Raw genomic sequence first — 26,674 nt, forward strand, 5'->3', positions numbered from 1 at the left:
CTCCAGGCTAGCCTGTACCCTCTGTAGGCCCACAGGACTCAGGGGTAGTGGTCTGTAGCCTCCAGGCTAGCCTGTACCCTCTGTAGGCTCCACAGGACTCAGGGTAGTGGTCTGTAGCCTCCAGGCTAGCCTGTACCCTCTGTAGGCTCCACAGGACTCAGGGGTAGTGGTCTGTAGCCTCCAGGCTAGCCTGTACCCTCTGTAGGCTACACAGGACTCAGGGGGTAGTGGTCTGTAGCCTCCAGGCTAGCCTGTACCCTCTGTAGGCTCCACAGGACTCAGGGGTAGTGGTCTGTAGCCTCCAGGCTAGCCTGTACCCTCTGTAGGCTACACAGGACTCAGGGGTAGTGGTCTGTAGCCTCCAGGCTAGCCTGTACCCTCTGTAGGCTACACAGGACTCAGGGGGTAGTGGTCTGTAGCCTCCAGGCTAGCCTGTACCCTCTGTAGGCTCCACAGGACTCAGGGGTAGTGGTCTGTAGCCTCCAGGCTAGCCTGTACCCTCTGTAGGCTCCGCAGGACTCAGGGGTAGTGGTCTGTAGCCTCCAGGCTAGCCTGTACCCTCGTAGGCTACAGGACTCAGGGGTAGTGGTCTGTAGCCTCCAGGCTAGCCTGTACCCTCTGTGAGGCTACAACAGGACTCAGGGGTAGTGGTCTGTAGCCTCCAGGCTAGCCTGTACCCTCTGTAGGCTCCACAGGACTCAGGGGTAGTGGTCTGTAGCCTCCAGGCTAGCCTGTACCCTCTGTAGGCTCCACAGGACTCAGGGTAGTGGTCTGTAGCCTCCAGGCTAGCCTGTACCCTCTGTAGGCTACACAGGACTCAGGGTAGTGGTCTGTAGCCTCCAGGCTAGCCTGTACCCTCTGTAGGCTACACAGGACTCAGGGGTAGTGGTCTGTAGCCTCCAGGCTAGCCTGTACCCTCTGTAGGCTCCACAGGACTCAGGGGTAGTGGTCTGTAGCCTCCAGGCTAGCCTGTACCCTCTGTAGGCTCCACAGGACTCAGGGGTAGTGGTCTGTAGCCTCCAGGCTAGCCTGTACCCTCTGTAGGCTAACACAGGACTCAGGGGTAGTGGTCTGTAGCCTCCAGGCTAGCCTGTACCCTCTGTAGGCTACACAGGACTCAGGGGTAGTGGTCTGTAGCCTCCAGGCTAGCCTGTACCCTCTGTAGGCTCCACAGGACTCAGGGGTAGTGGTCTGTAGCCTCCAGGCTAGCCTGTACCCTCTGTAGGCTACACAGGACTCAGGGGGTAGTGGTCCTGTAGCCTCAGGCTAGCCTGTACCCTCTGTAGGCTCCACAGGACTCAGGGGTAGTGGTCTGTAGCCTCCAGGCTAGCCTGTACCCTCTGTAGGCTACACAGGACTCAGGGGTAGTGGTCTGTAGCCTCCAGGCTAGCCTGTACCCTCTGTAGGCTACACAGGACTCAGGGGTAGTGGTCTGTAGCCTCCAGGCTAGCCTGTACCCTCTGTAGGCTCCACAGGACTCAGGGGTAGTGGTCTGTAGCCTCCAGGCTAGCCTGTACCCTCTGTAGGCTACACAGGACTCAGGGGTAGTGGTCTGTAGCCTCCAGGCTAGCCTGTACCCTCTGTAGGCTACACAGGACTCAGGGGTAGTGGTCTGTAGCCTCCAGGCTAGCCTGTACCCTCTGTAGGCTACACAGGACTCAGGGGGTAGTGGTCTGTAGCCTCCAGGCTAGCCTGTACCCTCTGTAGGCTACACAGGACTCAGGGGTAGTGGTCTGTAGCCTCCAGGCTAGCCTGTACCCTCTGTAGGCTCCACAGGACTCAGGGGTAGTGGTCTGCAGCCTCCAGGCTAGCCTGTACCCTCTGTAGGCTACACAGGACTCAGGGTAGTGGTCTGTAGCCCTCAGGCTAGCCTGTACCCTCTGTAGGCTACACAGGACTCAGGGGTAGTGGTCTGTAGCCTCCAGGCTAGCCTGTACCCTCTGTAGGCTACACAGGACTCAGGGGTAGTGGTCTGTAGCCTCCAGGCTAGCCTGTACCCTCTGTAGGCTCCACAGGACTCAGGGGTAGTGGTCTGTAGCCTCCAGGCTAGCCTGTACCCTCTGTAGGCTCCACAGGACTCAGGGGTAGTGGTCTGTAGCCTCCAGGCTAGCCTGTACCCTCTGTAGGCTCCACAGGACTCAGGGGTAGTGGTCTGTAGCCTCCAGGCTAGCCTGTACCCTCTGTAGGCTCCACAGGACTCAGGGGTAGTGGTCTGTAGCCTCCAGGCTAGCCTGTACCCTCTGTAGGCTCCACAGGACTCAGGGGTAGTGGTCTGTAGCCCTCCAGGCTAGCCTGTACCCTCTGTAGGCTGCACAGGACTCAGGGTAGTGGTCTGTAGCCTCCAGGCCACGCCTGCCCTATCACGACTAGGGTAGTGGTCTGTAGCCTCCAGGCCAGCTTCCACTGCACCGGGACTCAGGGGTAGTGGTCTGTAGCCTCCAGGCTAGCCTGTACCCTCTGTAGGCTCCACAGGACTCAGGGGTAGTGGTCTGTAGCCTCCAGGCTAGCCTGTACCCTCTGTAGGCTACACAGGACTCAGGGGTAGTGGTCTGTAGCCTCCAGGCTAGCCTGTACCCTCTGTAGGCTACACAGGACTCAGGGGTAGTGGTCCTGTAGCCTCCAGGCTAGCCTGTACCCTCTGTAGGCTACACAGGACTCAGGGGTAGTGGTCTGTAGCCTCCAGGCTAGCCTGTACCCTCTGTAGGCTCACACAGGACTCAGGGGTAGTGGTCTGTAGCCTCCAGGCCTAGCCTGTACCCTCTGTAGGCTACACAGGACTCGGGGTAGTGGTCTGTAGCCTCCAGGCTAGCCTGTACCCTCTGTAGGCTCCACAGGACTCAGGGGTAGTGGTCTGTAGCCTCAGGCTAGCCTGTACCCTCTGTAGGCTACACAGGACTCAGGGTAGTGGTCTGTAGCCTCCAGGCTAGCCTGTACCCTCTGTAGGCTACACAGGACTCAGGGGTAGTGGTCTGTAGCCTCCAGGCTGGCCTGTACCCTCTGTAGGCTGCACAGGACTCAGGGGTAGTGGTCTGTAGCCTCCAGGCTAGCCTGTACCCTCTGTAGGCTCCACAGGACTCAGGGGTATGTGGTTAGCCCAGGCGCTGTACCCTCTGTAGGCACACAGGACTCAGGGGTAGTGGTCTGCACAGCTCCAGGCTAGCCTGCACTCTCTGTAGGCTCACAGGACTCAGGGGTAGTGGTCTGTAGCCTCCAGGCTAGCCTGCACCGAGGCTCCACGGTGACTCAGGGGTAGTGGTCTGTAGCCTCCAGGCTAGCCTGTACCCTCTGTAGGCTACACAGGACTCAGGGGTAGTGGTCTGTAGCCTCCAGGCTAGCCTGTACCCTCTGTAGGCTCCACAGGACTCAGGGGTAGTGGTCTGTAGCCTCCCAGGCTAGCCTGTACCCTCTGTAGGCTCCACAGGACTCAGGGGGTAGTGGTCTGTAGCCTCCAGGCTAGCCTGCCACACACGACTCAGGGGGTGGTCTGAGTCCTCCAGGCACCCTCTGAGGCTCCACAGGACTCAGGGGTAGTGGTCTGTAGCCTCCAGGCCTAGCCTGTACCCTCTGTAGGCTACACAGGACTCAGGGGTAGTGGTCTGTAGCCTCCAGGCTAGCCTGTACCCTCTGTAGGCTCCACAGGACTCGGGGGTAGTGGTCTGTAGCCTCCAGGCTAGCCGTACCCTCTGTAGGCTACACAGGACTCAGGGGTAGTGGTCTGTAGCCTCAGGCTAGCCTGACCCTCTGTAGGCTACACAGGACTCAGGGTGTGGTCTGTAGCCTCCAGGCTAGCCTGTACCCTCTGCTAGGCTACACAGACTCAGGGGGTAGTGGTCTGTAGCCTCCAGGCTAGCCTGTACCCTCTGTAGGCTACACAGGACTCAGGGGTAGTGGTCTGTAGCCCCGCTAGCCTGTAACCTCTGTAGGCTCCACAGGACTCAGGGGTAGTGGTCTGTAGCCTCCAGGCTAGCCTGTACCCTCTGTAGGCTACACAGGACTCAGGGGTAGTGGTCTGTAGCCTCCAGGCTAGCCTGTACCCTCTGTAGGCTACACAGGACTCAGGGGTAGTGGTCTGTAGCCTCCAGGCTAGCCTGTACCCTCTGTAGGCTCCACAGGACTCAGGGGTAGTGGTCTGTAGCCTCCAGGCTAGCCTGTACCCTCTGTAGGCTCCACAGGACTCAGGGGGTAGTGGTCTGTAGCCTCCAGGCTAGCCTGTACCCTCTGTAGGCTCCACAGGACTCAGGGTAGTGGTCTGTAGCCTCCCAGGCTAGCCTGTACCCTCTGTAGGCTCCACAGGACTCAGGGGGTAGTGGTCTGTAGCCTCCAGGCTAGCCTGTACCCTTGCTACACAGGACTCAGGGGTAGTGGTCTGTAGCCTCCAGGCTAGCTCTGTACCCTCTGTAGGCTACACAGGACTCAGGGTAGTGGTCTGTAGCCTCCAGGCTAGCCTGTACCCTTAGGCTAACAGGACTCAGGGGTAGTGGTCTGTAGCCTCCAGGCTAGCCTGTACCCTCTGTAGGCTCCACAGGACTCAGGGGTAGTGGTCTGTAGCCTCCAGGCTAGCCTGTACCCTCTGGGCTACACAGGACTCAGGGGTAGTGGTCTGTAGCCTCCAGGCTAGCCTGTACCCTCTGTAGGCTCCACAGGACTCAGGGGTAGTGGTCTGTAGCCTCCAGGCTAGCCTGTACCCTCTGTAGGCTACACAGGACTCAGGGGTAGTGGTCTGTAGCCTCCAGGCTAGCCTGTACCCTCTGTAGGCTCCACAGGACTCAGGGGGTAGTGGTCTGTAGCCTCCAGGCTGGCCTGTACCCTCTGTAGGCTCCACAGGACTCAGGGGGTAGTGGTCTGTAGCCTCCAGGCTAGCCTGTACCCTCTGGTAGGCTACACAGGACTCAGGGGTAGTGGTCTGTAGCCTCCAGGCTAGCCTGTACCCTCTGTAGGCTACACAGGACTCAGGGGTAGTGGTCTGTAGCCTCCAGGCTAGCCTGTACCCTCTGTAGGCTACACAGGACTCAGGGGTAGTGGTCTGTAGCCTCCAGGCTAGCCTGTACCCTCTGTAGGCTCCACAGGACTCAGGGGTAGTGGTCTGTAGCCTCCAGGCTAGCCTGTACCCCTCTGTAGGCTCCACAGGACTCAGGGGTAGTGGTCTGTAGCCTCCAGGCTAGCCTGTACCCTCTGTAGGCTCCACAGGACTCAGGGGTAGTGGTCTGTAGCCTCCAGGCTAGCCTGTACCCTCTGTAGGCTCCACAGGACTCAGGGGTAGTGGTCTGTAGCCTCCAGGCTGGCCTGTACCCTCTGTAGGCTCCACAGGACTCAGGGGTAGTGGTCTGTAGCCTCCAGGCTAGCCTGTACCCTCTGTAGGCTACACAGGACTCAGGGGTAGTGGTCTGTAGCCTCCAGGCTAGCCTGTACCCTCTGTAGGCTCCACAGGACTCAGGGGTAGTGGTCTGTAGCCTCCAGGCTAGCCTGTACCCTCTGTAGGCTCCACAGGACTCAGGGGTAGTGGTCTGTAGCCTCCAGGCTAGCCTGTACCCTCTGTAGGCTACACAGGACTCAGGGGTAGTGGTCTGTAGCCTCCAGGCTAGCCTGTACCCTCTGTAGGCTCCACAGGACTCAGGGGGTAGTGGTCTGTAGCCTCCAGGCTAGCCTGTACCCTCTGTAGGCTCCACAGGACTCAGGGGTAGTGGTCTGTAGCCTCCAGGCCAGCCTGTACCCTGTAGGCTCCACAGGACTCAGGGGTAGTGGTCTGTAGCCTCCAGGCTAGCCTGTACCCTCTGTAGGCTCCACAGGACTCAGGGTAGTGGTCTGTAGCCTCCCAGGCTGGCCTGTACCTCTGTAGGCTCCACAGGACTCAGGGGTAGTGGTCTGTAGCCTCCAGGCTAGCCTGTACCCTCTGTAGGCTCCACAGGACTCAGGGTAGTGGTCTGTAGCCTCCAGGCTAGCCTGTACCCTCTGTAGGCTACACAGGACTCAGGGGTAGTGGTCTGTAGCCTCCAGGCTAGCCTGTACCCTCTGTAGGCTCCACAGGACTCAGGGGTAGTGGTCTGTAGCCTCCAGGCTAGCCTGTACCCTCTGTAGGCTCCACAGGACTCAGGGGGTAGTGGTCTGTAGCCTCCAGGCTAGCCTGTACCCTCTGTAGGCTACACAGGACTCAGGGGTAGTGGTCTGTAGCCTCCAGGCTAGCCTGTACCCTCTGTGGCTCCACAGGACTCAGGGGTAGTGGTCTATAGCCTCCAGGCTAGCCTGTACCCTCTGTAGGCTCCACAGGACTCAGGGGTAGTGGTCTGTAGCCTCCAGGCTAGCCTGTACCCTCTGTAGGCTACACAGGACTCAGGGGTAGTGGTCTGTAGCCTCCAGGCTAGCCTGTACCCTCTGTAGGCTACACAGGACTCAGGGGTAGTGGTCTGTAGCCTCCAGGCTAGCCTGTACCCTCTGTAGGCTCCACAGGACTCAGGGGTAGTGGTCTGTAGCCTCCAGGCTAGCCTGTACCCTCTGTAGGCTACACAGGACTCAGGGGTAGTGGTCTGTAGCCTCCAGGCTAGCCTGTACCCTCTGTAGGCTCCACAGGACTCAGGGGTAGTGGTCTGTAGCCTCCAGGCTAGCCTGTACCCTCTGTAGGCTCCACAGGACTCAGGGGTAGTGGTCTGTAGCCTCCAGGCTAGCCTGTACCCTCTGTAGACACAGGACTCAGGGGTAGTGGTCTGTAGCCTCCAGGCTAGCCTGTACCCTCTGTAGGCTACACAGGACTCAGGGGTAGTGGTCTGTAGCCTCCAGGCTAGCCTGTACCCTCTGTAGGCTACACAGGACTCAGGGGTAGTGGTCTGTAGCCTCCAGGCTAGCCTGTACCCTCTGTAGGCTCCACAGGACTCAGGGGTAGTGGTCTGTAGCCTCCAGGCTAGCCTGTACCCTCTGGTAGGCTACACAGGACTCAGGGGTAGTGGTCTGTAGCCTCCAGGCTAGCCTGTACCCTCTGTAGGCTACACAGGACTCAGGGGTAGTGGTCTGTAGCCTCCAGGCTAGCCTGTACCCTCTGTAGGCTACACAGGACTCAGGGGTAGTGGTCTGTAGCCTCCAGGCTAGCCTGTACCCTCTGTAGGCTCCACAGGACTCAGGGGTAGTGGTCTGTAGCCTCCAGGCTAGCCTGTACCCTCTGTAGGCTCCACAGGACTCATGGGTAGTGGTCTGTAGCCTCCAGGCTAGCCTGTACCCTCTGTAGGCTACACAGGACTCAGGGTAGTGGTCTGTAGCCTCCAGGCTAGCCTGTACCCTCTGTAGGCTACACAGGACTCAGGGGTAGTGGTCTGTAGCCTCCAGGCTAGCCTGTACCCTCTGCTACACAGGACTCAGGGGTAGTGGTCTGTAGCCTCCAGGCTAGCCTGTACCCTCTGTAGGCTCCACAGGACTCAGGGTAGTGGTCTGTAGCCTCCAGGCTAGCCTGTACCCTCTGTAGGCTACACAGGACTCAGGGGTAGTGGTCTGTAGCCTCCAGGCTAGCCTGTACCCTCTGTAGGCTACACAGGACTCAGGGGTAGTGGTCTGTAGCCTCCAGGCTAGCCTGTACCCTCTGTAGGCTACACAGGACTCAGGGGTAGTGGTCTATAGCCTCCAGGCTAGCCTGTACCCTCTACACAGGACTCAGGGGTAGTGGTCTGTAGCCTCCAGGCTAGCCTGTACCCTCTGTAGGCTCCACAGGACTCAGGGGTAGTGGTCTGTAGCCTCCAGGCTAGCCTGTACCCTCTGTAGGCTACACAGGACTCAGGGGTAGTGGTCTGTAGCCTCCAGGCTAGCCTGTACCCTCTGTAGGCTCCACAGGACTCAGGGGTAGTGGTCTGTAGCCTCCAGGCTAGCCTGTACCCTCTGTAGGCTACACAGGACTCAGGGTAGTGGTCTGTAGCCTCCAGGCTAGCCTGTACCCTCTGTAGGCTCCACAGGACTCAGGGGTAGTGGTCTGTAGCCTCCAGGCTAGCCTGTACCCTCTGTAGGCTCCACAGGACTCAGGGGTAGTGGTCTGTAGCCTCCAGGCTAGCCTGTACCCTCTGTAGGCTACACAGGACTCAGGGGTAGTGGTCTGTAGCCTCCAGGCTAGCCTGTACCCTCTGTAGGCTACACAGGACTCAGGGGTGTGGTCTGTAGCCTCCAGGCTAGCCTGTACCCTCTGTAGGCTACACAGGACTCAGGGGGTAGTGGTCTGTAGCCTCCAGGCTAGCCTGTACCCTCTGTAGGCTCCACAGGACTCAGGGGTAGTGGTCTGTAGCCTCCAGGCTAGCCTGTACCCTCTGTAGGCTCCACAGGACTCAGGGGTAGTGGTCTGTAGCCTCCAGGCTAGCCTGTACCCTCTGTAGCTACACAGGACTCAGGGGTAGTGGTCTGTAGCCTCCAGGCTAGCCTGTACCCTCTGTAGGCTACACAGGACTCAGGGGTAGTGGTCTGTAGCCTCCAGGCTAGCCTGTGCCCTCTGTAGACTCCCAGGACTCAGGGGTGAGTCAGTGTCTGACTGGCCTCCAGGCTAGCCTGTACCCTCTGTAGGCTCCACAGGACTCAGGGTAGTGGTCTGTGGCCTCCCAGGCTAGCCTGTACCTCTGAGGCTACACAGGACTCAGGGGTAGTGGTCTGTAGCCTCCAGGCTAGCCTGTACCCTCTGTAGGCTACACAGGACTCAGGGGTAGTGGTCTGTAGCCTCCAGGCTAGCCTGTACCCTCTGTAGGCTCCACAGGACTCAGGGGTAGTGGTCTGTAGCCTCCAGGCTAGCCTGTACCCTCTGTAGGCTACACAGGACTCAGGGGTAGTGGTTCTGTAGCCTCCAGGCTAGCCTGTACCCTCTGTAGGCTACACAGGACTCAGGGGTAGTGGTCTGTAGCCTCCAGGCTAGCCTGTACCCTCTGTAGGCTCCACAGGACTCAGGGGTAGTGGTCTGTAGCCTCCAGGCTAGCCTGTACCCTCTGTAGGCTACACAGGACTCAGGGGTAGTGGTCTGTAGCCTCCAGGCTAGCCTGTACCCTCTGTAGGCTCCACAGGACTCAGGGGTAGTGGTCTGTAGCCTCCAGGCTAGCCTGTACCCTCTGTAGGCTACACAGGACTCAGGGGTAGTGGTCTGTAGCCTCCAGGCTAGCCTGTACCCTCTGTAGGCTACACAGGACTCAGGGGGTAGTGGTCTGTAGCCTCCAGGCTAGCCTGTACCCTCTGTAGGCTACACAGGACTCAGGGGTAGTGGTCTGTAGCCTCCAGGCTAGCCTGTCGCCCTCTGTGGGCTCACAGGACTCAGGGGTAGTGGTCTGTAGCCTCCAGGCTAGCCTGTACCCTCTGTAGCTCCACACGGGACTCAGGGGTAGTGGTCTGTAGCCTCCAGGCCTAGCCTGTACCCTCTGTAGGCTAAGCACAGGACTCAGGGGTAGTGGTCTGTAGCCTCCAGGCTAGCCTGTACCCTCTGTAGGCTCCACAGGACTCAGGGTAGTGGTCTGTAGCCTCCAGGCTAGCCTGTACCCTCTGTAGGCATACACAGGACTCAGGGTAGTGGTATGTAGCCTCCAGGCTAGCCTGTACCCTCTGTAGGCTCCACAGGACTCAGGGGTAGTGGTCTGTAGCCTCCAGGCTAGCCTGTACCCTCTGTAGGCTCCACAGGACTCAGGGGTAGTGGTCTGTAGCCTCCAGGCTAGCCTGTACCCTCTGTAGGCTCCACAGGACTCAGGGGTAGTGGTCTGTAGCCTCCAGGCTAGCCTGTACCCTCTGTAGGCTCCACAGGACTCAGGGTAGTGGTCTGTAGCCTCCAGGCTAGCCTGTACCCTCTACACAGGACTCAGGGGGTAGTGGTCTGTAGCCTCCAGGCTAGCCTGTACCCTCTGTAGGCTACACAGGACTCAGGGGTAGTGGTCTGTAGCCTCCAGGCTAGCCTGTACCCTCTGTAGGCTCCACAGGACTCAGGGGTAGTGGTCTGTAGCCTCCAGGCTAGCCTGTACCCTCTTAGGCTCCACAGGACTCAGGGGTAGTGGTCTGTAGCCTCCAGGCTAGCCTGTACCCTCTGTAGGCTACACAGGACTCAGGGGTAGTGGTCTGTAGCCTCCAGGCTAGCCTGTACCCTCTGTAGGCTCCACAGGACTCAGGGGTAGTGGTCTGTAGCCTCCAGGCTAGCCTGTACCCTCTGTAGGCTCCACAGGACTCAGGGGTAGTGGTCTGTAGCCTCCAGGCTAGCCTGTACCCTCTGTAGGCTACACAGGACTCAGGGGTAGTGGTCTGTAGCCTCCAGGCAAGCCTGTACCCTCTGTAGGCTCCACAGGACTCAGGGGTAGTGGTCTACAGCCTCCAGGCTAGCCTGTACCCTCTGTAGGCTCCACAGGACTCAGGGGTAGTGGTCTGTAGCCTCCAGGCTGGGCCTGTACCCTCTGCAGGCTACACAGGACTCAGGGGTAGTGGTCTGTAGCCTCCAGGCTAGCCTGTACCCTCTGTAGGCTACACAGGACTCAGGGGGTAGTGGTCTGTAGCCTCCAGGCTAGCCTGTACCCTCTGTAGGCTCCACAGGACTCAGGGGGTAGTGGTCTGTAGCCTCCAGGCTAGCCTGTACCCTCTGTAGGCTACACAGGACTCAGGGGTAGTGGTCTGTAGCCTCCAGGCTAGCCTGTACCCTCTGTAGGCTCCACAGGACTCAGGGGTAGTGGTCTGTAGCCTCCAGGCTAGCCTGTACCCTCTGTAGGCTCCACAGGACTCAGGGGTAGTGGTCTGTAGCCTCCAGGCTAGCCTGTACCCTCTACACAGGACTCAGGGGTAGTGGTCTGTAGCCTCCAGGCTAGCCTGTACCCTCTGTAGGCTACACAGGACTCAGGGGTAGTGGTCTGTAGCCTCCAGGCTAGCCTGTACCCTCTGTAGGCTACACAGGACTCAGGGGTAGTGGTCTGTAGCCTCCAGGCTAGCCTGTACCCTCTGTAGGCTCCACAGGACTCAGGGGTAGTGGTCTGTAGCCTCCAGGCTAGCCTGTACCCTCTACACAGGACTCAGGGGTAGTGGTCTGTAGCCTCCAGGCTAGCCTGTACCCTCTGTAGGCTACACAGGACTCAGGGGTAGTGGTCTGTAGCCTCCAGGCTAGCCTGTACCCTCTGTAGGCTACACAGGACTCAGGGGTAGTGGTCTGTAGCCTCCAGGCTAGCCTGTACCCTCTGTAGGCTCCACAGGACTCAGGGGTAGTGGTCTGTAGCCTCCCAGGCTAGCCCTGTACCCTCTGTAGGCTCCACAGGACTCATGGGCAGTGGTCTGTAGCCTCCAGGCTAGCCTGTACCCTCTGTAGGCTACACAGGACTCAGGGGTAGTGGTCTGTAGCCTCCAGGCTAGCCTGTACCCTCTGTAGGCTACACAGGACTCAGGGGTAGTGGTCTATAGCCTCCAGGCTAGCCTGTACCCTCTACACAGGACTCAGGGGTAGTGGTCTGTAGCCTCCAGGCTAGCCTGTACCCTCTGTAGGCTCCACAGGACTCAGGGGGTAGTGGTCTGTAGCCTCCAGGCTAGCCTGTACCCTCTGTAGGCTACACAGGACTCAGGGTAGTGGTCTGTAGCCTCCAGGCTAGCCTGTACCCTCTGTAGGCTCCACAGGACTCAGGGGTAGTGGTCTGTAGCCTCCAGGCTAGCCTGTACCCTCTGTAGGCTACACAGGACTCAGGGGTAGTGGTCTATAGCCTCCAGGCTAGCCTGTACCCTCTACACAGGACTCAGGGGTAGTGGTCTGTAGCCTCAGGCTAGCCTGTACCCTCTGTAGGCTCCACAGGACTCAGGGGTAGTGGTCTGTAGCCTCCAGGCTAGCCTGTACCCTCTGTAGGCTCCACAGGACTCAGGGGTAGTGGTCTGTAGCCTCCAGGCTAGCCTGTACCCTCTGTAGGCTACACAGACTCAGGGGTAGTGGTCTGTAGCCTCCAGGCTAGCCTGTACCCTCTGTAGGCTACACAGGACTCAGGGGTAGTGGTCTGTAGCCTCCAGGCTAGCCTGTACCCTCTGTAGGCTCCACAGGACTCAGGGGTAGTGGTCTGTAGCCTCCAGGCTAGCCTGTACCCTCTGTAGGCTACACAGGACTCAGGGGTAGTGGTATGTAGCCTCCAGGCTAGCCTGTACCCTCTGTAGGCTACACAGGACTCAGGGTAGTGGTCTGTAGCCTCCAGGCTAGCCTGTACCCTCTGTAGGCTCCACAGGACTCAGGGGTAGTGGTCTGTAGCCTCCAGGCTAGCCTGTACCCTCTGTAGGCTACACAGGACTCAGGGGTAGTGGTATGTAGCCTCCAGGCTAGCCTGTACCCTCTGTAGGCTCCACAGGACTCAGGGGTAGTGGTCTGTAGCCTCCAGGCTAGCCTGTACCCTCTGTAGGCTCCACAGGACTCAGGGGTAGTGGTCTGTAGCCTCCAGGCTAGCCTGTACCCTCTGTAGGCTACACAGGACTCACGGGTAGTGGTCTGTAGCCTCCAGGCTAGCCTGTACCCTCTGTAGGCTACACAGGACTCAGTAGGTAGACTCAGGGGTTTAGAAGGCTCAATGTTGCCTACACAAGACAAGACTCAAGGGTTTAGAAGGCTCGATGTTGCCTACACAAGACAAGACTCAAGGGTTTAGAAGGCTCAATGTTGCCTACACAAGACAAGAGTAACTCTGAGTATGTGAAGGTTCTGGCACGGGTGCTGGGTCAAGCATTCAGATATAAAACAACATCTTTAATACAAACACAACTATACATGAAGCCATGACATTGCTTCATGTAAGTAACACATATCACAAACACACTTCACAATCAATGTTGCCTGTTGTAAACAGCATTTAAATAGCGTACAGCTTTAGTGCCCATTTTAAACAGCATTTAAACAGCGTACTGCTTTAGTGCCCATTTTAAACAGCATTTAAACAGCGTATTGCTTTAGTGCCCATTTTAAACAGCATTTAAACAGCGTACTGCTTTAGTGCCCATTTTAAACAGCATTTAAACAGCGTACTGCTTTAGTGCCCATTTTAAACAGCATTTAAACAGCGTACTGCTTTAGTGCCCATTTTAAACTGTTTTTTAAACAGCGTACTGCTTTAGTGCCCATTTTAAACTGTATTTTAAACAGCATACTGCTTTGGCTGGTTCTTGAGGCTCAGAGATCTCTCTGTCTGTGAGATCACATGTGCTGCTCTGTTGTTTAGCAGTCTGCATTCATGAAGCACATCTGTAGGGAGACCAGAATGATCAGATTGTTTAGTTAGTTAGTTACATTTTCTCCAAGATCGTCAAAACCTAAATCAGGCATCAGAGTCGTTCCGTGTCATTTCAGCAAGCCATGACACCCACCATATCAGATTGTTCTGAAATCATTTCTGTAGTTAGAAACAGATAAGATTAGCATTCCTGCAACATTATTTTGTTGGAATATAATTAGATCTCTGAGAAATTAAGCTAATTGATTGCACCCAAATTGGGCATTTTAATTTATAGGATTCATATAATATTCAATAAATATCATACCTAACATCCAATTTGGACCAAATATTTTTCTTACAATGAGTTAGACATGAGGAATCCAAAGTAAAGCCACTTAAGGACCCCCCCACATTCCACTCCAACACCACCCCAACAACGAGTATACAGTATCAGTTCTCTATGTCTGACAAGTAGTATAGTGGCTTGTGAAATTATTCACCCCCCTTGGTAAATTTTCCACCCCCAAAATTATTAATGCCCTCCTTGGTCCGTGAGTTTTGGTGGGCGGCCCTCTCTTGGCAGGTTTGTTGTGGTGCCATATTCTTTCCATTTTTTTATAATGGATTTAATGGTGCTCCGTGGGATGTTCAAAGTTTCAGATATTTTTTTATAACCCAACCATGATCTGTACTTCTCCACAACTTTGTCCCTGACCTGTTTGGAGAGCTCCTTGGTCTTCATGGTGCCACTTGCTTGGTGGTGCCCCTTGATTAGTGGTGTTGCAAACTCTGGGGCCTTTCAGAACAGGTGTATATATACTGAGATCATGTGACACTTAGATTGCACACAAGTGGACTTTATTTAACTAATTATGTGACTTCTGAAGGTAATTGGTTGCACCAGATCTTATTTAGGGCTTCATAGCAAAGGGGGTGAATCCATATGCACGCACCACTTTTCCGTTATTTATTTTTTAGAATTTTTTGAAACAAGTTATTATTTTAATTTCACTTCACCAATTTGGACTATTTTGTGTATGTCCATTACATGAAATCCAAATAAAAATCAATTTAAATTACAGGTTGTAATGCAACAAAAATTTTAAAAATGCCAAGGGGGATGAATACTTTTGCAAGGCACTGTATGGAGCTGCTGCTTGGAGTATTGTTTCTTCATCCTATGTAATGTATTCTCAGTGAATTTGGTGATGTTTTTTTCCCCTGTTCAAGAAATTAGTCATTGTAGTTGTACTGTTTCAAATGCTAACTTTTTTGCATTTGTGGCACAAATCAATGCAAGTCAATGGTACCTACACTGAATATACAAAACATTAAGAAGACCTGCTCTTTCCATGACATAGACTGACCAGGTGAATCCAGGTGAAAGCTCCAATCCCTTATTGCTGTCACCTGTTAAATCCAGTGAGTGACAGCTAACTTGGCTGACTTGACTTGGCTGCAAGTTGAGGACACACAGGCTACACCCCCTAACCCCTCAGCCGCGCTGCTCTAATCTGCAGCTTTTTTTGCAGTGAGAACGTGCAGGGAGGTATTTTGCGAACATCTACTTAGGCATATTAAAACACTTAAGATGTTTCAGAGTATCATCCGATCCGACTATCAACTGTCAATTTACGGATACAATTAGGAATATGAGTATGACCATGTCGGCACAGCCCTACTACAGAGGACCATGTTCTACAGAGGACCATGTTCTACAGAGGACCATGTTCTACAGAGGACCATGTTCTACAGAGGACCATGTTCTACAGAGGACCCTGTTCTACAGAGGACCATGTTCTACAGAGGACCATGTTCTACAGAGGACCCTGTTCTACAGAGGACCATGTTCTACAGAGGACCATGTTCTACAGAGGACCATGTACTACAGAGGACCATGTTCAACAGAGGACCATGTTCTACAGAGGACCATGTTCTACAGAGGACCATGTTCAACAGAGGACCATGTTCTACAGAGGACCATGTTCTACAGAGGACCATGTTCTACAGAGGACCATGTTCTACAGAGGACCCTGTTCTACAGAGGACCGTGTTCTACAGAGGACCGTGTTCTACAGAGGACCGTGTTCTACAGAGGACCGTGTTCTACAGAGGACCGTGTTCTACAGAGGACCATGTTCTACACACCCCTAGTATTCACCCTCTGAATGGCACACATACACAATCCATGTCTCAACCTGTCTCCTCCCCTTCATCTACACCGATGAAGTGGATTTAACAGGTGACATCAATAAGGGATAATAGCTTTCACCTGGATTCACCTGTTCAGTCTGTCATGGAAAGAGCAGGTGTTCATAATGTTTTGTATGCTCAGTGTAGGTACCATTGACTTGCATTGGATTAGTGCCACAAATGCTAAAATGTTAGCATTTGAAACAGTAAACAACTAAACCGAACCATGGATTGCTGTCATACCTTGTCCATAGACTGCTGACAGGGTGAGGAAACCAACGTGTTTTTGTCATGTGGGTGAACTATCCCTTTAACATGGGGAGGGGGACAGCACCATCTAGCAGTCAGAACCTTGTAATATCAGGATGTAGGAATGGACATAAACCTAATAACTTCAATGACTAATTTCTCTGAACAGGGGGGGAAAAAAAACCACCAAATTCACTGAGAATACATTACATAGGATGAAGAAACAATACTCCAAGCAGCAGCTCCATATTATTACAAGGTTCTGACTGCTAGATGGTGCTGTCCCCCCCAATACATTACATTGGATGAAGAAACAATACTGCTGCTCTTTAATTATTTCTTTTTTTTCTTTTTTTCATTTTCATTTTTGTAACTTATCTATTTTTTTACTCTAACTCATTGTTAGAAAAATGTTTGGTCCAAATTGGATGTTAGGTACTATATTTATTGAATATTATATGAATCCTATAAATTAAAATGGTGAATTTGGGTGCAATCAATTAGCTTAATTTTTCAGAGATCAAATAATATTTAAACAAAAGAATGTTGCAGGAATGCTAATCTTATCTGTTTCTAAAAACAGAAAAAATGTCAGAACAATCTGAGATGGTGGGGTGCTCGAAATCCACTTTCTTGTGCTTTTTGAGTGGAATGACCCATTAGGAAGATGGGAAGCTATTCAAACGTACATTATTGTATTAGTTCCAGTTAAGTACAGTCTATTTAATATTCATGTAACGTTAATGTATGTAACATTTATAATAACACAATATGGACGTATTCTCACCATTGAATTGTTTGTAGGCCTCGTCTATAATGGCGTTGTTGGATCTCTTGATCTCCCAGAAGTCGTTGTCGACCCAGGGCTTACAGTCAGGCAGCTCTGGTAGCTGGCCATTCCTATAGAAACCATCTGAACAGGGACATAAGAGGACATTCTGGGTCAAACACTATTTTACAGTTTTCAAATATACCTTCAGCAAAGACCATATGGTCACTCCATTTCAATACATTTGGCTGCTCAAAAGTCCAATCTAGTTCTTCTCTGTTCTGAAAATGTAAAATAGTTGCAAGCTAGTAAGAAATACCTTTGATAGTTTCATCAATGTCTTTGCATAATTGATATAAATCGCTCCCACGTCCAACCACTCTTTCACCTAAAACACAACAGTGAGCAGGACAGATCATTGTAACTTGACAAACACTGGACTTTAAAACCTCTATTGAAGCATGTTATTAATACAAATGTCTCACCATCCAACACTGATGTTAGGGAACATCTCCAGCAGAATGTTATTAATATAAATGTCTCACCATCCAACACTCTGATGTTAGGGAACATCTCCAGCAGAATGTTATTAATATAAATGTTCTCACCATCCAACACTCTGATGTTAGGGAACATCTCCAGCAGAATGTTATTAATATAAATGTCTCACCATCCAACACTCTGATGTTAGGGGAACATCTCCAGCAGAATGTTATTAATATAAATGTCTCACCATCCAACACTGATGTTAGGGAACATCTCCAGCAGAATGTTATTAATATAAATGTCTCACCATCCAACACTCTGATGTTAGGGAACATCTCCAGCAGAATGTTATTAATATAAATGTCTCACCATCCAACACTCTGATGTTAGGGAACATCTCCAGCAGAATGTTATTAATATAAATGTCTCACCATCCAACACTCTGATGTTAGGGAACATCTCCAGCAGAATGTTATTAATATAAATGTCTCACCATCCAACACTGATGTTAGGGAACATCTCCAGCAGAATGTTATTAATACAAATGTCTCACCATCCAACACTGATGTTAGGGAACATCTCCAGCAGAATGTTATTAATATAAATGTCTCACCATCCAACACTCTGATGTTAGGGAACATCTCCAGCAGAATGTTATTAATACAAATGTCTCACCATCCAACACTGATGTTAGGGAACATCTCCAGCAGAATGTTATTAATATAAATGTCTCACCATCCAACACTCTGATGTTAGGGAACATCTCCAGCAGAATGTTATTAATATAAATGTCTCACCATCCAACACTCTGATGTTAGGAACATCTCCAGCAGAATGTTATTAATATAAATGTCTCACCATCCAACACTGATGTTAGGGAACATCTCCAGCAGAATGTTATTAATATAAATGTTCTCACCATCCAACACTCTGATGTTAGGGAACATCTCCAGCAGAATGTTATTAATATAAATGTCTCACCATCCAACACTGATGTTAGGGAACATCTCCAGCAGAATGTTATTAATATAAATGTCTCACCATCCAACACTGATGTTAGGGAACATCTCCAGCAGAATGTTATTAATACAAATGTCTCACCATCCAACACTGATGTTAGGGAACATCTCCAGCAGAATGTTATTAATATAAATGTCTCACCATCCAACACTCTGATGTTAGGGAACATCTCCAGCAGAATGTTATTAATATAAATGTCTCACCATCCAACACTGATGTTAGGGAACATCTCCAGCAGAATGTTATTAATATAAATGTCTCACCATCCAACACTCTGATGTTAGGGAACATCTCCAGCAGAATGTTATTAATATAAATGTCTCACCATCCAACACTCTGATGTTAGGGAACATCTCCAGCAGAATGTTTCTGTACGATGAGTTCTTACAGACTGAAAAACAAAAACAACACATTATTAAACCATCTGTACTTCAAGCATTAGTAATTAAAAAACCACCTAAATGTAATGGGATGACTGACCTGGGTTGGTGTAGTTATAGGTGTTGTCTTTCAGGCGAATATTCTCCAGCTTCCTCAACGACTGAAGGCAGTGGATGTTGTCAATGCTGTTGATAATTAAAAACAGACAACTTTTAATACCTCAAACAGTCTCTAGACTGATCATTCTACAGTGAGAGGTTAAGACAATACATTTAGTTTATTTGCAAATGTAATGCATACAAATTATGTTTACCAGAGCATTCACATTTTAAGAATGTGCACATACACTGCTAACCCAATACTAACCCAATGCTAACCCACTGCTAACCCACTGCTAACCCACTGCTAGCCCACTGCTAACCCACTGCTAACCCACTGCTAACCCACTGCTAGCCCACTGCTAACCCACTGCTAACCCACTGCTAACCCACTGCTAACCCACTGCTAACCCACTGCTAAGACCTGTTAATAGACCTGTTATTAGACCTGTCCTGTTAATAGACCTGTTAATAGACCTGTTATTAGACCTGTTAATAGACCTGTTAATAGACCTGTTATTAGACCTGTTAATAGACCTGTTAATAGACCTGTTATTAGACCTGTTAATAGACCTGTTAATAGACCTGTTAATAGACCTGTTAATAGACCTGTTAATAGACCTGTTAATAGACCTGTTAATAGACCTGTTAATAGACCTGTTATTAGACCTGTTATTAGACCTGTTAATAGACCTGTTAATAGACCTGTTAATAGACCTGTTATTAGACCTGTTAATAGACCTGTTAATAGACCTGTTAATAGACCTGTTATTAGACCTGTTAATAGACCTGTTATTAGACCTGTTATTAGACCTGTTAATAGACCTGTTAATAGACCTGTTATTAGACCTGTTATTAGACCTGTTAATAGACCTGTTAATAGACCTGTTAATAGACCTGTTATTAGACCTGTCCTGTTATTAGACCTGTTAATATCAATTTTATTTTATATAGCCCTTCTTACATCAGCTAATATCTCGAAGTGCTGTACAGAAACCCAGCCTAAAACCCCAAACAGCTAGTAATGCAGGTGTAGAAGCACGGTGGCTAGGAAAAACTCCCTAGAAAGGCCAAAACCTAGGAAGAAACCTAGAGAGGAACCAGGCTATGAGGGGTGGCCAGTCCTCTTCTGGCTGTGCCGGGGTGGAGATTATAACAGAACCATGCCAAGATGTTCAAAAAATTTTCATAAGTGACAAGCATGGTCAAATAATAATCAGGAATAAATCTCAGTTGGCTTTTCATAGCCGATCATTAAGAGTTGAAAACAGCAGGTCTGGGACAGGTAGGGGTTCCATAACCGCAGGCAGAACAGTTGAAACTGGAATAGCAGCAAGGCCAGGCGGACTGGGGACAGCAAGGAGTCACCACGGCCGGTAGTCCCGACGTATGGTCCTAGGGCTCAGGTCTCTCAGTTGGCTTTTCATAGCCGATCATTAAGAGTTGAAAACAGCAGGTCTGGGACAGGTAGGGGTTTCGTAACCGCAGGCAGAACAGTTGAAACTGGAATAGCAGCAAGGCCAGGCGGACTGGGGACAGCAAGGTGTCAGCATGCCCGGTAGTCCTGACGTATGGTCCTAGGGCTCAGGTTCTCAGAGAGAAGAGAGAAACGAGAGAATTAGAGAGAGCATACTTAAATTCACACAGGACACTGGATAAGACAGGAGAAATACTCCAGGTATAACCAACTAACCCCAGCCCCCGACACATAAACTACTGCAGCATAAATACTGGAGGCTGAGACAGGAGCGGTCCGGAGACACTGTGGCCCCATCCGAAGAAACCCCGGACAGGGCCAAACAGGAAGGATATAACCCCACCCACTCTGCCAAAGCACAGCCCCCCGCACCACCAGAGGGGATATCCTCAACCACCAACTTACAATCCTGAGACAAGGCCGAGTATAGCCCACAGAGGTCTCCACCACAGCACAAACCAAGGGGGCGCCAAGCCAGACAGGAAGATCACGTCAGTAACTCAACCCACTCAAGTGACGCACCCCTCCTAGGGACGGCATGAAAGAGCACCAGCAAGCCAGTGACTCAGCCCCTGTAACAGGGTTAGAGGCAGAGAACCCCAGTGGAGAGAGGGGAACCGGCCTGGCAGAGACAGCAAGGGGGCTGTTCGTTGCTCCAGAGCCTTTCCGTTCACCTTCACACTCCTGGGCCAGACTACACTCAATCATATGACCTACTGAAGAGATAAGTCTTCAGTAAAGACTTAAAGGTTGAGACCGAGTCTGCGTCTCTCACATGGGTAGGCAAACTGTTCCATAAAAATGGAGATCTATAGGAGAAAGCCCTGCCTCCCGCTGTTTGCTTAGAAATTCTAGGGACAATTAGAGGCCTGCGTCTTGTGACCGTAGCGTACGTATTGGTATGTACGGCAGGACCAACTCGGAAAGATAGGTAGGAGCAAGCCCATGTAACGCTTTATAGGTTAACAGTAAAACCTTGAAATCAGCCCTTGCCTTAACAGGAAGCCAGTGTAGGGGGAAGCTAGCACTGGAGTAATATGATCCATTTCTTGGTTCTAGTCAGGATTCTAGCAGCCGTATTTAGCACTAACTGAAGTTTATTTAGTGCTTTATCCGAGGTAGCCGGAAAGTAGAGCATTGCAGTAGTCTAACCTAGAAGTAACAAATGCATGGATAAATTTTTCTGCATCATTTTTGGACAGAACATTTCTGATTTTTGCAATGTTACGTAGATGGAAAAAAGCTGTCCTTGAAACAGTCTTGATATGTTCGTCAAAAGAGAGATCAGGGTCAAGAGTAACGCCGAGGTCCTAGACCTGTTAATAGACCTGTTATTAGACCTGTCCTGTTAATAGACCTGTTAATAGACCTGTTATTAGACCTGTTAATAGACCTGTTATTAGACCTGTCCTGTTATTAGACCTGTTAATAGACCTGTTAATAGACCTGTTATTAGACCTGTTAATAGACCTGTTAATAGACCTGTTATTAGACCTGTTATTAGACCTGTTAATAGACCTGTTAATAGACCTGTTAATAGACCTGTTAATAGACCTGTTAATAGACCTGTTAATAGACCTGTTATTAGACCTGTTAATAGACCTGTTAATAGACCTGTTAATAGACCTGTTAATAGACCTGTTAATAGACCTGTTAATAGACCTGTTATTAGACCTGTTATTAGACCTGTTAATAGACCTGTTAATAGACCTGTTAATAGACCTGTCCTGTTATTAGACCTGTTAATAGACCTGTTAATAGACCTGTTAATATACCTGTTAATAGACCTGTTATTAGACCTGTTAATAGACCTGTTATTAGACCTGTTAATAGACCTGTTATTAGACCTGTTATTAGACCTGTTAATAGACCTGTCCTGTTATTAGACCTGTTAATAGACCTGTTAATAGACCTGTTATTAGACCTGTTAATAGACCTGTTAATAGACCTGTTATTAGACCTGTTAATAGACCTGTTATTAGACCTGTTAATAGACCTGTTATTAGACCTGTTAATAGACCTGTTATTAGACCTGTTAATAGACCTGTTAATAGACCTGTCCTGTTATTAGACCTGTTAATAGACCTGTTAATAGACCTGTTAATAGACATGTTAATAGACCTGTTATTAGACCTGTTAATAGACCTGTTAATAGACCTGTTATTAGACCTGTTATTAGACCTGTCCTGTTATTAGACCTGTTAATAGACCTGTTAATAGACCTGTTAATATACCTGTTAATATACCTGTTAATAGACCTGTTAATAGACCTGTTATTAGACACTGTTCCTGTCCACAGTATGGATTACATAGTAAATACATGTTTACCTGGATATGAGGTTCCCAGCCACATTTAGGCTCTGTAAACCATCACAGATGGAAATGGCTTCTAAAAACAGACCAATCAGAAAGACATTTAGGCTAGAGGGACACTGTTTACATACCATCAAACAGTGGGCTACCAACACTACGCAAACAGTGAAGCAAATGCATCCCATGACAGTTTCACATTGAGTATCTGTACGGTAATAATCTGTACCTAAGTTAGAGATCCTGTTGGCTGACACATTGAGAATCTTTAGTGAGTCTCAGAGAGAGAGAGGACCCAGGTTAGTGATGTTGTTACCAGACAGATCCAGTCTCTCCAGATTGACACACTCCCGATACAGCCTAGATCATAGATCCCTGGAGAACCCAGACATAAGACAGCCCTGCTGGTTAAACAACAAGCTAGCAAGCCTCAATCATGACCAAGACGAAGCTAGAAGTATTACTTCTGTCTTGTATTATTATCTAGAGAGAAAGATTAGAAGCTGATGATGTCATCTGATCTTACCAAGACCTCTGAGCTTCAGGAACAGAATAGATTCCAGATCAAACTCTCCGGTCCGGGACTTCAGTAGCACAGCTCGTCACCTTGGAGACTCTTTCTGATTCTGGAAGAAGCAGAAGAAGAAGAAGGAGAAGGAGAAGGAGAAGGAGAAGAAGAAGAAGAAGAGGTGAGTGAGGCGAAAGAGAGGATGTCTGCACTGGAACACCTCTTTTATTCTTAAAATCAAATCATATTTTATTTGTCACATGCTTCGTGGACAACAGGTGTTGACTAACTGTGAAATGCTTATTTACGGCTCCTTTTCCAACAATGCAGAGTTAAAAATTAGATATTTTTTTAAATTAAAAAAATTGAAATAGTGACACAGTGAATAATGAATAAAAATAACAAGTAAAAATAACATGGCTATATACAGGGAGTAGAAAATAACATGGCTATATACAGGGAGTACCAGTACTGAGTCGATTTGCATGGGTACCAGGTAATTACATGGCTATATACAGGAGTACCAGGTAATAACATGGCTATATACAGGGAGTACCAGTACTGAGTCGATTTGCATGGGTACCAGGTAATTACATGGCTATATACAGGAGTACCAGTACTGAGTCAATGTGCAGGTAGGAGGTAATTGAGGGTATCTACAGTGCCTTAGAAAGTATTCATACCCCTCGACTTACAGCCCAATTCTAAATGGATTAAATATTTTTTCCTCACCCATCTACACACAATATTGATTCCAAGATGGCGTAGCAGTGCGGTCGTGTTTTCTGTAGTGTCCTCGTGTAAATATCCAGTTTTTTGTCTTTTTTGTATATATTTCTCAATCTCACTTTCCATCCTTTAACTAAATATACTTTTCTGCAACCGGCCTCACCCAATGTGGAACAGATTCTGTTGTTTCTTCATATATTTTTATCCAGAACCTCTGGTTGAAACTAGCCAGCTAACTAGCTACTTGCTATTACCCACTGTTAGCGGTCTTCACCATTGTCTGTGGCCGTGGCACTACCTACCAGCCAGCTCAATTGTCGGCCAGTCTGCACATCGCGCTATCGAGCCAGAGAATATCGGATTTTCTGCCAGAATCACTGAATCACTGGACCTTAACACCGGACCATCGCAACTAGCTAGCTGCAATTGAATGGCTGTTGTCATTGTTGGCTAATCACCACTGTCGTGAAGCTAACCTCAGTGAGCCTTGAGCTAGCCTCGAGCCAGGCCCATCTCCCAGCTATCTAACTCTCTGTCAACCAAATGCAAATAAATTCATAAAAAATCCTACAATGTGATTTCTGGATTTTTTTTCCCTCATTTTGTCTGTCATAGTTGACGTGTACCTATGATGAAAATTACAGGCCTCTCTCATCTTTTTAAGTGGGAGAACTTGCACAATTGGTGGCTGACTAAATACTTTTTTTCCCCACTGTATATATTCTTAAATCCCATTCCTTACTAGTTTTGTGTGTATTGGGTATATGTTGTGAAATTGTTAGATATTACTTGGTAGATATTACTGCACTGTCGGAGCTAGAAGCACAAGCATTTGGCTACACCCGCAATAACATCTGCTAAACACGTGTATGTGACAAATAACATTTGATCCGATTTTGATTTTGATTTGAAAACATGTTTTTAGACATTTTTACACATTTATTGAAAATGAAATACAAAAATATCTCATTTACATAAGTATTCACACCCCTGAGTCAGTACTTTGTAGAAGCACCTTTGGCAGCGATTACAGCTGTGAGTCTTTCTGGGTAAGTCTCTAAGAGCTTTCCACACCTGGATTACAACATTTGCCCATTATTCTTTTCAAAATTCTTCAAGCTCTGTCAAATTGGTTGTTGATGATTGTCTTGTAAATGGGCAGAGTTCTTAATGTGACATATAGCATCAGTATGTAATATAAAATAAAATAAAATTCATAAATGTAAGCCACCACAAAACAATTTAATCAATTTAGAATTGTTTCCATGCACAGGAATAATTGGATTTTAACTGATTAAGGCAGTAGGCAGATTATGCAATAGTGATGTAAACTTCTTACTCTGCTTATCTTAACCCTCTATAGTCGATGTCCACGCCCCTGCGGAACTCTAATTAGCATAACAAAAACATCCCCATAAAAATCTGTCGGTTTAAGCTAGAGATATATATATATATATAGAGAGAGAGAGATATCTGTCAGTTTAAGCTAGAGATATCTGTCAGTTTAAGCTAGAGATATCTGTCAGTTTAAGCTAGAGATCTAGATGATGGATCAGTTTAAGCTAGAGAAGTTTAAGATTATATATATATATATATATATATATATATATATATATGAGAGGAGAGAGAGAGAGAGAGAGAGAGATATCTGTCAGTTTAAGCTAGAGATATGTCAGTTTAAGCTAGATGCGACGATGTTTGTCAGACCATGAGACATCCCAAAAATAGGTCTTCTCACAAAATCTAATTAAAATAAAATGTTATTGTTCAGCATATTTAGCAGATGTTATTGTGGGTGTAAGCGAAATGCTTGTGTTCCTAGCTCCAACTGTGCAGTAGTATCTAACAATTCACAATACACACAAATCTAAAAGTAAAAGAATGGAATTAAGAAATATATAAATATTAGGACGAGCAATGTCGGAGTGGCATTGACTAAAATACAGTAGAATAGAATACAGTATATATACATATGAAATGAGTAAAGCAGTATGTAAACATTATTAAAGTGACCAGTGTTCCATTATTAAAGTGGCCAGTGATTCCATGTCTATGTACAGTGGGGAAAAAAAGTATTTAGTCAGCCACCAATTGTGCAAGTTCTCCCACTTAAAAAGATGAGAGAGGCCTGTAATTTTCATCATAGGTACACGTCAACTATGACAGACAAAATGAGGAAAAAAAATCCTGAAAATCACATTGTAGGATTTTTAATGAATTGATTTGCTAAATATGGTGGAAAATAAGTATTTGGTCAATAACAAAAATTCCTCAATACTTTGTTATATACCCTTTGTTGGCAATGACACAGGTCAAACGTTGGTTTTACACACTGTTGCTGGTATTTTGGCCCATTCCTCCATGCAGATCTCCTCTAGAGCAGTGATGTTTTGTGACTGTCGCTGGCCAACACAGACTTTCAACTCCCTCCAAAGATGTTCTATGAGGGTTGAGATCTGGAGACTGGCTAGCCACTCAGGACCTGAAATGCTTCTTCAAAGCCACTCCTTCGTTGCTCATTTGTCTGCCACGTTTCATCTTCAATGCCCTTGCTGATGGAAGGAGGTTTTCACTCAAAATCTCACGATACATGGCCCCATTCATTCTTTCCTTTACACGGATCAGTCGTCCTGGTCCCTTTGCAGAAAAAACAGCCCCAAAGCATGATGTTTCCACCCCCCATGCTTCACAGTAGGTATGGTGTTCTTTGGATGCAACTCAACATTCTTTGTCCTCCAAACACGACAAGTGTTTGGCGTAAAGGGGGGAGACGTCTGGCACCTGCAGGATTTGAGTCCCTGGCAGCATAGTGTGTTACTGATGGTAGGCTTTGTTACTTTGGTCCCAGCTCTCTGCAGGTCATTCACTAGTTCCCCCTGTGGTTCTGGGATTTTGCTCACCGTTCTTGTGATTATTTTGACCACGGGTGAGATCTTGCGTGGAGCCCCAGATCGAGGGAGATTATCAGTGGTCTTCCATTTCCTAATAGTTGCTCCCACAGTTGATTTCTTCAAACCAAGCTGCTTACCTATTGCAGATTCAGTCTTCCCAGCCTGGTGCAGGTCTACAATTTTGTTTCTGGTGTCCTTTGACAGCTCTTTGGTCTTAGCCATAGTGAAGTTTGGAGTGTGAATGTTTGAGGTTGTGGACAGGTGTCTTTTATACTGATAACAAGTTCAAACAGGTGCCATTAATCCAGGTAGCAGTGGAGGACAGAGGAGCCTCTTAAAGAAGAAGTTACAGGTCTGCGAGAGCCAGAAATCTTGCTTGTTTGTAGGTGACCAAATACTTATTTTCCACCATCATTTGCAAATAAAT

The 26,674-nt window shown here is 49.0% G+C and overlaps 1 pseudogene; it reads right to left on the bottom strand.

The window, feature by feature from the left end:
* Positions 1–12,396: 12,396 nt before the first annotated feature.
* Positions 12,397–22,712, bottom strand: LOC123485026 (annotated as a pseudogene).
* Between the last annotated feature and the right edge of the window lie 3,962 nt (positions 22,713–26,674).

This window comes from Coregonus clupeaformis, unplaced genomic scaffold, assembly GCF_020615455.1.
Source record: "Coregonus clupeaformis isolate EN_2021a unplaced genomic scaffold, ASM2061545v1 scaf0536, whole genome shotgun sequence".
Lineage (NCBI taxonomy): Eukaryota > Metazoa > Chordata > Actinopteri > Salmoniformes > Salmonidae > Coregonus > Coregonus clupeaformis.